This window comes from Anomaloglossus baeobatrachus, chromosome 4 (genome assembly GCF_048569485.1).
Source record: "Anomaloglossus baeobatrachus isolate aAnoBae1 chromosome 4, aAnoBae1.hap1, whole genome shotgun sequence".
Lineage (NCBI taxonomy): Eukaryota > Metazoa > Chordata > Amphibia > Anura > Aromobatidae > Anomaloglossus > Anomaloglossus baeobatrachus.
This window is the reverse complement of record NC_134356.1, coordinates 61,309,051-61,322,128: the sequence shown is the minus strand read 5'-3', so window position 1 is coordinate 61,322,128 and position 13,078 is coordinate 61,309,051. Positions and strand designations below refer to the sequence as shown.

At 54.0% G+C, this 13,078-nt stretch overlaps 1 protein-coding gene across 4 annotated transcripts in view; it reads right to left on the bottom strand.

The window, feature by feature from the left end:
- The window catches only part of TBC1D9B (TBC1 domain family member 9B), a 188,980-nt gene that overhangs the window by 55,118 nt on the left and 120,784 nt on the right, over positions 1-13,078 (bottom strand). The gene's annotated exons all lie outside the window — the stretch shown is intronic.

Below are 13,078 nucleotides of genomic sequence, written 5' to 3'. Positions count from 1 at the left end.
AGAGCGGAACCTGGGCTGGTCACAGGGGCCTGAAAACTGGAGTGGTTAAGGAACACACGTTGTGTTCACCTAGATAAGGTAACTCCGGCGGATTGAGGTCCAGTACAAAATTAATGTACCGTGGGATCCTTATAGAGGTGCAGTCAGCCACTGATACAACTATCCGGGCTGAAAGTCTAGACACCGGAGTGGCCACCCTTGGCGAATGAGTACACTCCTTGACCCCTCTGATGGGAGGGGGAGACAGGCAGCAGAACCCCGCTGTGGGGTCTGCAGGACAGGCTGTGGGCTTGGACGCAGCGGGCTGAAAACTGGAGTGGTTAAGGAACACACTCCTCGTCCTGTTAAAGGTATACTGATGCCTTTCTGCCAGCGGGGAATACTCCCCTGATACAGGTGGATGGAGGTCCAGTACAAGTATAATGGACGCAATCCAATCATTCACATCTGCGTCACCTACGGACGGATCAGTGTACATAAAGTAGCGTCCGAGCCCCTGGTAGAGACATCCTCCTCGTCCAGTGAGTCAGCTCGTAATCGGAGCTGCGGGACGGGGAGGACAGGGGACCCTGCGTCTCCCTGTCAGGAGGACGGGGTCTGAGCCCAGAAGGAGAGTCCCTTGTGAGCTTTGCTGAGCGAGCTGAAGCAGAAAACGCCCTGAGAAGGGGGCTGCATGCTCAGCAGATGCCGGGACAGCCGACCCCTGGAAATAGGATTCCCTCAGGGGTCAGCCACCGAAACCGGAGCAGCTGGAGGGACCATTAATGAGCCTCCAAGCTGAGGGGCCACCATTACAGTGTGTGGTCTGTGCCGGTTCAGGCAATATGAGCTTACATGCAGAACATGTAGTGTACAGCCTTGGAGCTTTGCTCCTAGTGTGAGACATGCTGCTGAGGAGGAGGTTCTATAATAAAGAATAAACTCCTTCAGAATGCCCTGAGAGTGTATAAAAGTGCACAACCAGAGGTTGTGACTTATCAGGCCGCTATTATGAGTGCCCTCCGGATACCAAGCCTGGACCCCCAGCCAGATATTCACTCCCTCTGCACTGCAGAGCAGCCAGCGCCGACCAGTGTACTAAGAACGCTGAGAAAATGGCGCCAGAGTGAGGGGGGCGGGGGTTAACCCAGGAGCGGGAATCGGAGGGCTAAGGAGATGTACAGGGGAGGGAATCATCTCCTCAAAGAAGGGAATTTTGTTTACTTACCGTAAATTCCTTTTCTTCTAGCTCCAATTGGGAGACCCAGACAATTGGGTGTATAGGCTATGCCTCCAGAGGCCGCACAAAGTATTACACTTAAGTGTTAAGCCCCTCCCCTTCTGCCTATACACCCCCCGTGCTTCCACGGGCTCCTCAGTTTTGGTGCAAAAGCAAGAAGGAGGAAAAAATTATAAACTGGTTTAAAGTAACTTCAATCCGAAGGAATATCGGAAAACTGAAACCATTCAACATGAACAACATGTGTACACAAAAAAACAGGGGAGGGCGCTGGGTCTCCCAATTGGAGCTAGAAGAAAAGGAATTTACGGTAAGTAAACAAAATTCCCTTCTTCTTTGTCGCTCCATTGGGAGACCCAGACAATTGGGACGTCCAAAAGCAGTCCCTGGGTGGGTAAAATAATACCTCGTAAGAGAGCCGTAAAACGGCCTCTTCCTACAGGTGGGCAACCGCCGCCTGAAGGACTCGTCTACCTAGGCTGGCATCCGCCGAAGCATAGGTATGCACCTGATAGTGATTCGTGAAAGTGTGCAGGCTCGACCAGGTAGCCGCCTGACACACCTGCTGAGCCGTAGCCTGGTGCCTCAAAGCCCAGGACGCGCCCACGGCTCTGGTAGAATGGGCCTTCAGCCCTGAGGGAACCGGAAGCCCAGCCGAACGGTAGGCTTCGAGAATTGGCTCCTTGATCCACCGAGCCAAGGTTGATTTGGAAGCCTGTGACCCTTTACGCTGGCCAGCGACAAGGACAAAGAGTGCATCCGAGCGGCGCAGGGGCGCCGTACGAGAAATGTAGAGTCTGAGTGCTCTCACCAGATCTAACAAGTGCAAATCCTTTTCACATTGGTGAACTGGATGAGGACAAAAAGAAGGTAAGGAGATATCCTGATTGAGATGAAAGGGGGATACCACCTTAGGGAAAAATTCCGGAACCGGACGCAGAAGGAGGCCGTGGCTTCCACCCACATCAAAATCCGCCGGACTTTCTGGAAGGCTTGCCGACTGCGTGTGCCGCCTTGGTGGTTGATGTATGCCACCGCTGTGGAATTGTCCGACTGAATTCTGATCTGCTTGCCTTCCAGCCACTGCTGGAACGCTTTCAGGGCAAGATACACTGCCCGTATTTCCAGAACATTGATCTGAAGCGAGGACTCTTGCTGGGTCCACGTACCCTGAGCCCTGTGGTGGAGAAAAACCGCTCCCCACCCTGACAGACTCGCGTCCGTCGTGACCACCTCCCAGGATGGGGGTAGGAAGGATTTCCCCTTCGATAATGAAGTGGGAAGAAGCCACCACCAAGGGAAGCTTTGGTCGCCTGAGAGAGGGAGACGTTCCTGTCGAGGGACGTCGGCTTCCTGTCCCATTTGCGTAGGATGTCCCATTGAAGAGGACGCAGGTGAAACTGCGCAAAAGGAACTGCCTCCATTGCTGCCACCATCTTCCCCAGGAAGTGCATGAGGCGCCTCAAGGGGTGTGACTGGCCTTGAAGGAGAGATTGTACCCCTGTCTGTAGTGACCGCTGCTTGATCAGCGGAAGCTTCACTATCGCTGAGAGGGTATGAAACTCCATGCCAAGGTATGTGAGCGATTGGGCCGGTGTCAGATTTGACTTTGGAAAATTGATGATCCACCCGAAACTCTGGAGAGTCTCCAGGGTAGCGTCGAGGCTGTGTTGGCATGCCTCTTGAGAGGGTGCCTTGATCAGGAGATCGTCCAAGTAAGGGATCACCGAGTGACCCTGAGAGTGGAGGACCGCTACTACAGTAGCCATAACCTTGGTGAAAACCCGTGGGGCTGTTGCCAGGCCGAACGGCAGTGCCACGAACTGCAGGTGTTCGTTTTCTATGGCGAAGCGCAAGAAGCGCTGGTGCTCTGGAGCAATCGGTACGTGGAGATAAGCATCTTTGATATCGATCGATGCAAGGAAGAAGGGAATTTTGTTACTTACCGTAAATTCCTTTTCTTCTAGCTCCTATTGGGAGACCCAGACGATTGGGTGTATAGTACTGCCTCCGGAGGCCACACAAAGCATTACACTAAAAAGTGTAAGGCCCCTCCCCTTCTGGCTATACACCCCCAGTGGGATCACTGGCTCACCAGTTTTAGTGCAAAAGCAAGAAGGAGGAAAGCCAATAACTGGTTTAAACAAATTCACTCCGAAGTAACATCGGAGAACTGAAAACCATTCAACATGAACAACATGTGTAGCCGAAAAACAACCAAAAATCCCGAAGGACAACAGGGCGGGTGCTGGGTCTCCCAATAGGAGCTAGAAGAAAAGGAATTTACGGTAAGTAACAAAATTCCCTTCTTCTTCGGCGCTCCATTGGGAGACCCAGACGATTGGGACGTCCAAAAGCTGTCCCTGGGTGGGTAAAGAAATACCTCATGTTAGAGCTGTAAAACAGCCCTTCCCTACAAGGAGGCAACCGCCGCCTGCAGGACTCTTCTACCTAAGCTGGCGTCCGCCGAAGCGTAGGTATGCACCTGACAATGCTTGGTGAAAGTGTGCAGACTCGACCAGGTAGCTGCCTGGCACACCTGCTGAGCCGTAGCCTGGTGCCGTAATGCCTAGGGCGCACCCACGGCTCTGGTAAAATGGGCTTTCAGCCCTGATGGAACCGGAAGCCCAGCAGAACAGTAGGCTTCAAGAATTGGTTCCTTGATCCATCGAGCCAGGGTGGATTTGGAAGCCTGCGACTCTTTACGCTGATTAGCGACAAGCACAGAGAGTGCATCCGAGCGGCGCAGAGGCGCCGTGCGGGAAATGTAGATTCTGAGTGCTCTCACCAGATCCAACAAATGCAAATCCATTTCATATCGATGAAATGAATGAGGCAAAAGGAAGGTAAGGAGATATCCTGATTGAGATGAAAGGGGGATACCACCTTAGGGAGAACTCCGGAATCGGGCGCAGCACTGCCTTGCCTTGGTGAAACACCAGGAAGGAAGCTTTTGGATGACAGCGCTGCTAGCTCGGACCCTTTCCTAAGAGACGTGACCGCTACCAGAAAGGCCTCTTTCTGGGAAAGTCGAGAGAGTGAAACATCTCTCAGAGGCTCGAAGGGCGGCTTCTGGAAAGCAATTAGTACCCTGTTCAGATCCCATGGGACCAACGGCCGTTTGTACAGAGGGACAATGTGACAAACCTCCTGTAGGAACGTGTGTACCTGAGGAAGTGGTGCTAGGCGCTTCTGAAGAATACAGATCGCGCTGAGACTTGTCCCTTGAGGGAGCCGAGTGACAACCTTTTTCCACACCAGAATGCAGGAAGGAAGGAAAAGTAGAGAATGCAAATGGGCAGGGAGACACTCCCTGAGCAGAGCATTAAGAGAAGAATATCCTCCCCATCCTGTGGTAGATCTTGGCAGACGTCGGTTTTCTAGTCTGTCTCATGGTGGCAATGACGTCCTGAGATAATCCTGAAGACGCTAGGATTCAGGACTCAAAGGCCATACCGTCAGGTTCAGGGCCGTAGAATTCAGATGGAAAAAACGGCCCTTGGGACAGTAAGTCTGGCCGGGCTGGTAGTGCCCACGGTTGGCAGACCGTGAGATGCCACAGATCCGGGGACTACGACCTCCTCGGCCAGTCTGTGGCGATGAGGATGGCGCGGCGGCAAACGGACCTGATGTTGCGTAGCCCTCTGGGCAGCAGTGTCAGAGGGGGAAACACATAGGTAGCTGGAACTGCGACCAAACCTGAACTAAGGTGTCTGCCGCCAGAACTCTTTGATCGTGATACCGCGCCATGAAAATCGGAACCTTGTTGTTGTGCCGAGACGCTATTAGGTCGACGTTCAGCATCCCCCAGCGTTGACAGATTTCCTGAAAACCGTCCGGGTGAAGATACCCTTCCCCTGCGTCCATACCCTGGCAACTGAGGAAGTCTGCTTCCCAGTTTTCTGCGCCCGGGATGTGAACTGCGGATATGGTGGATGCTCTGTCTTCCACCCCCATCAGACTCCGCCGGACTTCCTGGGAGGCTTGCCGACTGCGTGTTCCGCCTTGGTGGTAGATGTATGCCACCGCTGTGGAGTTGTCCGACTGAATTCGGATGTGTGTGCTTTCCAGCCACGGCTGGAAGGCTTGCAGGGCAAGATACACTGCCCAGATTTCCAGCACATTGATTTGAAGGATGGACTCCTCTGAAGAGAGTCCTTGACCGTCTGAGAAGGGGAACGTTCCTTCTAGGGACGTCGACTTCCCATCCCATTGGCAAAGAATGCCACATTGGAGTGGACGCAGATGAAACTGCGCGAAAGTGACCGCCTCTGCATGAGTCGTGTTAAGGGGTGTGACTGGCCATGAAGGAGAGACTGCACCCCCGTCTGTAGTGAACGCGTCCAGCGGAAGCTTCACTATCGCTGAGGGAGCGTGACACTCCATGCCCAGATATGTCAGCGATTGGGTCGGTGTCAGCTTTAACCTTGAGAAGACAATGATCCACCCGAAACTCTGGAGAGTCTCCAGCGCTACGCTCAGGCTGTGTTGGCATGCCTCTTGAGAGGGTGCCTTGACCAGTCGACCGTCCAAGGAAGGATCACCGAGTGACCCTGAGAGTGCAGGACTGCTCCCACTGCTGCCCTGAACTTGGTGAAAACCCGTAGGGCTGTCGCCAGACCGAAGGGCAGGGTTACGAACTGAAGATGCTCGTCTTCAATAACGAAACGTAGCAAACGTTGGTGCTCTGGAGCAATCGGCACGTGGAGATAAGCATCCTGTGTCTATTGATGCTAGGAAATCTCCTTGAGACATTGAGGCAATGACGGAGCGGAGGGATGCCATCCGGAACCGCCTGGCCTTCACGTGCGTGTTGAGCAGTTTTAGGTCCCCCACAATCAGATTGGAGGAAAAACCGTGTCTTGTTCCTGAAGAGGAACAGGAATTACCACTCCTTCTGCCTGCAGAAGAGCATCGGCTCGGTGGGTAGGTGGGGAAGTTCTGAAGAATCGAGCCGGAGGCCGAGAACAGAACTCTATCCTGTACACGTGAGACACAATGTCTCTCACCCACCGGTCTGTGACCTGTGGCAGCGAAATGTCGCCAAGGCGAGAGAGTCTGCCACCAACCGCGGATGCGGAGAGAGAGAGCTTAAAGTCATGAGGAGACCGCCTTGGAAGCGGTTCCTCTGGCTGCCTTCCTTGGGCGTGATTGAGCCCGCCTGGAATCTGAGCCCCTCTGAGCCTTTTGAGCCCTTTTGGACTAGGACAATTTGGACCTGCCCGAGCCTGGGAAGGACCGAAACCTCGACTGTCTCTCTCGGACAGCATTAATAGGGTAAGTCGCAATGCAGACATTGCGAGGATAAGGACGCTACCTGCGGCCCAGATGTACCTGTGCTCAAGACCAGCTGCGCAAGACCAGCTGACATAGTTTAGAGTGCCCATACGGCTGCGAATGCCGGAGCAACCGACACGCCGATAGCTTCATAGACAGATTTCAACCAGAGGTCCATCTGTCTGTCAATGGCATCTTTAAGTGAAGTCCCATTTCCACTGAAACTATGGATCTAGCCGCAAGCCTGGAGATTGGGGGATCCACCTTTGGACCCTGGGTCCAGCGCCTGACCACGTCAGGGGGAAAGGGATAACATGTATCCTTAATACATTTGGAGAAACGCTTATCTGGTAAGCGTGGTGATTCTGAACTGCTTCTCTGAAGTCAGCGTGGCCAGAAAAGTACTCAATGTACGCTTGAGATACTGAAATGGGATTTCTCCTGCTGGGAAGCTGACTCCTCCACTGAAGGAGCTGGGGGAGAGATATCCAACATGCCATTGCTGGACGCTATAAGATCAGTCACCATGGCGTCACCATCCGGTGTATCCGGATTGAGAGCGGTGTCAGGATCAAAGTCCTGATCAGCTACGTCTGCCTCATCATACAGAGAGTCCTCTGCTGTGACCCTGACTAGTGATGAGGCCGAGTGCCGCTCCCAGCGAGCTCGCTTAGGCTGTCTGGGACTGTCGTCCGTGTCAGAGCCTTCGCCCTGGAATGCCTGGGACCCCCCCGGAGCACTGATTTTGTTCCAAATGAGGGTGGCCAGGGAGCAATGATCAAGATTGCCCATGGCCTGTCTGGACTGCAAGTCACTATCCCATGACAATCTATCAGCCGAAACTGCAACACCGTCCCTGTCCATGGACAGGGTTCACAGGTGGTTCCTTTGGCCACCTCTAGTAGAGACCCCGGCTGACCAAGTGCTACAGGGGAGCATTGCACACAACGGGGGTCAGTGGAACCTGCCGGTGGAACAGTATCACATGCAGTAAAAGCAGCATAGAAAGCCTGTGTTGCTTTTTTGTTGCTGTAGTCTAGCCATCTAGGAGCATATAGCCGAGAATAGCGACCGTACAGTGCAATGTATAGCATACAAGCCTAAAGTACAAATGAGCACTTCAGCACATGCAATATGAGCAGCTTAGAAAGCCTGTGCCTTAGCACCTTTGCTTTTTTGCTGCTGTAGTCTAGCCCTCTAGGAGCATAAAGCCAAGAATAGCGACCGTACAGTGCAATGTATAGCATACAAGCATAAAGTACAAATGAGCACTTCAGCACATGCAATATGAGCAGCTTAGAAAGCCTGTGCCTTGGCACCCTTGCTTTTTTGCTGCTGTAGACTAGCCATCTAGGAGAATATCGCCAAGAATAGCGACCGTACAGTGCAATGTATAGCATACAAGCATAAGTACAAATGAACACTTCAGCACATGCAATACAAGCAGCCTAGAAAAACTGTGCCTTAGCACCTTTGCTTTGTTGCTGCTGTAGACTAGCCATTCTAGGAGAATATAGCCAAGAATAGCGACCGTACAGTGCAATGTATAGCATACAAGCATAAGTACAAATGAACACTTCAGCACATGCAATGCAGTGTAAGCATAAAATACAAATGGACACAACGGTATATAGTGGGGTCAGCACTTCAGGTGCTGCTTACCGCCCGCCTATAGGCGGGTGAGTGGTCGTCAGAGTCCTGTGACTGGCTGCCAGCTCGGACTGCAGGAATGGCTGCCGGCGTCCTTCTCCAGCTCGTGTGACGAGGGGCGGGCCGTGGGCGTGCCCCAGGCAAGAGCGGGAAACCGGCGTCCCACTGTGTCCAGTGAAGGGGGCTGGAGAATGCAAAGCAGACTCCAGCCCTCGGCGCTGAGTTTCTGTACAGCGTCCCGCCTCTCCCCTGACTGGCAGGGCTGGGGGCGGGAACGAAACGAAAACTAGGCCGCAAAGCCGGGGACTCGAGTAATAAGCGCGGCCGTCCTATGTGCACGGCCAGCGCGGAGTCCCCGGCGCACCACAAGTCCCAGCCGCGCCACAGTGTAAAAACACCTAGCAGCGGCCCGGCGCGGCAGTTCCCAATACATAAATTCACACAGCAAAGCTGCCGTGAATAATAGCACGAGCGCTCCGCGCTGTTGTCCCCGGCGCACTAGCACTCCCAGCAATGCTGGTGTGTGTGTGCGCGATGTGTACGGGGACACAGAGTACCTTAATGTAGCAGGGCCCTGTCCCTGACGATACTCAGCTCCATATCCACCAGGTTCTCTGGGTCTGTGGATGGAGCCCGGTCTCAGTGCCTGGAGACCTGTAAGATCCCACTTCACCCAGAGCCCTGAGGGGGGATGGGGAAGGAAAACAGCATGTGGGCTCCAGCCTCCGTACCCGCAATGGGTACCTCAACCTTAACAAACACCCGACAAAAGTGGGGTGAGAAGGGAGCATGCTGGGGGCCCCATATGGGCCCACTTTTCTTCCATCCGACATAGTCAGCAGCTGCTGCTGACTAAAAACAGTGGAGCTATGCGTGGATGTCTGACCTCCTTCGCACAAAGCAGAAAACTGGTGAGCCAGTGATCCCACTGGGGGTGTATAGCCAGAAGGGGAGGGGCCTTACACTTTTTAGTGTAATGCTTTGTGTGGCCTCCGGAGGCAGTACTATACACCCAATCGTCTGGGTCTCCCAATGGAGCGCCGAAGAAATCTCCTTGGGACATTGAGGCGATGACGGAGCGGAGGGATTCCATCCGGAACCGCCTGGTCTTTACGTGTTTGTTGAGAAGTTTCAGGTCCAGGACAGGACGGAAAGACCCGTCCTTCTTTGGGACCACAAACAAGTTGGAGTAAAAACCGTGGCCCTGTTGCTGAAGAGGAACAGGGACCACCACTCCTTCTGCCTTCAGAGTGCCCAGCGCCTGCAGAAGAGCCTCGGCTCGCTCGGGAGGCGGGGATGACCTGAAGAATCGAGTCGGGGGACGAGAGGTGAACTCTATCTTGTAACCGTGAGACAGAATGTCTCTCACCCAACGGTCTTTTACCCGTGGCAGCCAGGCGTCGCAAAAGCGGGAGAGCCTGCCACCGACCGAAGATGCGGAGTGAGGAGGCCGAAAGTCATGAGGAAGCCGCTTTGGTAGCGGCACCTCCGGTGGCCTTTTTAGGACGTGACTTAGACCGCCATGCGTCAGAGTTCCTTTGATCTTTCTGAGGCCTTTTGGACGAGGAGAATTGGGACCTGCCCGCGCCCCGAAAGGACCGAAACCTCGACTGCCCCTTCCTCTGTTGGGGTATGTTCGGTTTGGGCTGGGGTAAGGATGTATCCTTTCCCTTGGATTGTTTGATGATTTCATCCAAACGCTCGCCAAACAATCGGTCGCCAGAAATTGGCAAACTGGTTAAGCGCTTTTTGGAAACAGAATCTGCCTTCCATTCCCGTAGCCACAAGGCCCTGCGGAGTACCACCGAATTGGCGGCTGCAACCGCCGTACGGCTCGCAGAGTCCAGGACAGCATTAATAGCGTAAGACGCAAATGCCGACGTCTGAGTGGTTATGGACGCCACCTGTGGCGCGGACGTGCGTGTGGCTGCGTCAATTTGCGCTTGACCTGCTGAGATAGCTTGTAGCGCCCATACGGCTGCGAACGCTGGGGCAAAAGAAGCGCCGATAGCTTCATAGATGGATTTCAACCAGAGCTCCATCTGCCTGTCAGTGGCATCTTTGAGTGAAGCCCCATCTTCCACTGCAAGTATGGATCTAGCTGCCAGTCTGGAGATTGGAGGATCCACTTTGGGACACTGAGCCCAACTTTTGACCACGTCAGGGGGAAAAGGATAACGTGTATCCTTAAGGCGCTTAGAAAAACGCTTATCTGGACAAGCATGGTGATTCTGGACTGCCTCTCTGAAATCAGAGTGGTCCAGAAACATACTCGGTGTACGCTTGGGAAACTTGAAACGGAATTTCTCCTGCTGAGAAGCTGACTCCTCCACCGGAGGAGCTGAGGGAGAAATATCCAACATACGATTGATGGACGCAATAAGGTCGTTCACTATGGCGTCCCCGTCCGGAGTATCAAGATTGAGAGCGGCCTCAGGATCAGAATCCTGATCAGCTGTATCCGCATCATCAACCAGAGATTCCCCCCTCTGAGACCCTGCACAATATGATGATGTCGAGGGAAAATCTAAGCGAGCTCGCTTAGTCGGTCTGGGGCTGGGGTCTGTGTCAGAACCCTCAGCCTGGGATCCATGAGATACCCCGGGAGGACATTGTTGGTCCAGCTGAGGTGGGCCAGGGAACGAAGATTCAACAGAGTCCCTGTGCTGAGATACCGGCCTGGACTGCAAGGCTTCTAGTATCTTAGCCATAGTCTCAGAGAGTTTTGCAAACTCCGTCCCCGTCACCTGAACAGTGTTAGCAGGTGGCTCCCCCTGGGCCCCTCTTAGCAGAGGCTCCGGCTGAGTAAGTGCCACAGGGGCCGAACAGTGCACACAATGAGGGTCAGTGGAACCTGCCGGTAGCGGGGTCGTACATGCGGCGCAGGCAACATAATAAGCCTGTGTTTTGGCACCCCTGCCTTTCGTGGGCGCCATGCTATTATCTTCCCTGAGTAACACAATAGGGTATATAGCCAGAAATCAACTGTGCACCATACAGTGTAAAACATATATACCATAAACATATAATGTTACACTACTGCACAATGGGGCTAGCACCACAGGTGCTGCTTACCACCCGCCTAAAGCGGTTGTGAGGCCACCAGAGTCCCTGCCTGGGTCTCCCAGACTTTGTCCCCCTCTGCTGCGTCCGAGGAGCTGACAGGAATGGCTGCCGGCGTCCTGAGGAGAGGAGGGAGCCGTGGGCGTGACCCAGAAAGTGCGGGAACTGGTGCCCGCACTGTGCACAGTGAGGGGGGGTGGAGTATGCAAAGCATGCTCCAGCCCTCAGTGCTGCTCGTTCTGTGCAGCGTCCTGCCCTTCCCCTGCCTGTCAGGGCTGTGGGCGGGAGGAAAGGAAACTAGGCCGCAAAAAGCCGGGGACTCTAGTAATAAACGCGGCCGCCGTAAAAGCGCGGCCGGCGTGAAAGTCCCCGGCGCACTACAAGTCCCAGCCGCGCCGCAGTGGATGGCACATATTAACCCGGTCAGCGCCGTGGTCCCCGGTGCACTAGCACACCCAGCAAAGCTGGAGTGTTGCTGTGCGCGGTCCCCACCGGGATACAGAGTACCTTAAAGTAGCAGGGCCATGTCCCTGAACGATACCCGGCTCCTATCCAGCAGGCTCCACAGGAGTTGTGGATGAAGCGCGGTCTCAGTGCCTGGAGACCGATAGGATCCCACTTCCACCAGAGCCCTAAGGGGGATGGGGAAGGAAAAACAGCATGTGGGCTCCAGCCTCCGTACCCGCAATGGATACCTCAACCTTACAACACCACCGACAAGAGTGGGGTGAGAAGGGAGCATGCTGGGGGCTCTATATGGGCCCACTTTTCTTCCATCCGACATGGTCAGCAGCTGCTGCTGACCAATCTGTGGAGCTGTGCGTGCGTGTCTGACCTCCTTCGCACAAAGCAAAAAACTGGGGAGCCCGTGGGAGCACGGGGGGTGTATAGGCAGAAGGGGAGGGGCTTTACACTTTTAGTGTAATACTTTGTGCGGCCTCCGGAGGCATAGCCTATACACCCAATTGTCTGGGTCTCCCAATGGAGCGACAAAGAAAAGGAGTGTCCTCCCCTGTGCAGAGCGGCCGGCGCTGCAGTGTCCCCCTGCATGACTGACATGCAGGGGAACGAAACGAAACTAGGCCGCGGCTGAAGCCGGGGCCTAGAGTTATGCATGCGGCCGACAATCAGGCATCATCGGCGCGGTTCTCAGTAAAAACCGTGGAACCGGCCGGAAACACAGTAAAAAGCAGCATTATCAAAGTAAATCACTGTCCCCCCCCAATAAAAGTGCCCCACATTGCAGAAGGACCCTCTGAATAACGTCTCTATACTTAGCTTTGAGACGCAGGGCCCAGTCCCTGGTGGGGTGGGGGTTCAGTGCTCCGTCCAGCAGGGTCCTGCAAAAGGGCTGCGGATGGAGGCCGGTCTCCTGCAAGGCAGTGAGAACCGTGTTGGTTCTAACTTCAAGCCAGAGCCCCTAAGGGATGGTGAAGGAGCGCGGCATGAAGGGCTCCTGCCCTGAAGTCAACCTTAACAGCACCGCCGCCAGGGGGGTGAGAAGGGACATGCCGGGAGTCCAGTGGACCCGCTTTTCTTCCAAATCTTTAGAAAAAATGAAAAATCAAAAAAGGATGCATGTGTGTGTGTGATCCTCCTGACACAAAGAATGAAACTGGCTAGGACTGGCTAGCAGGGGGTGTATATGCTAGGAGGGAGGAGCTACACGTTTTGAGTGTAGTAACTTTGTGTGTCCTCCGGGGGCAGTAGCTATACACCCATGGTTTGGGTCTCCCATAGGAACGATAAAGAAAGTTCATTTAAATAGTGTCCAGGCAGCTATATATGTAAAACGCCAAAGCATTTGGAAACAGAATGCAGCAGGATAGATAGATCCTTCCTTAAGGAAAGCAGTCAACCCCAAAGAAT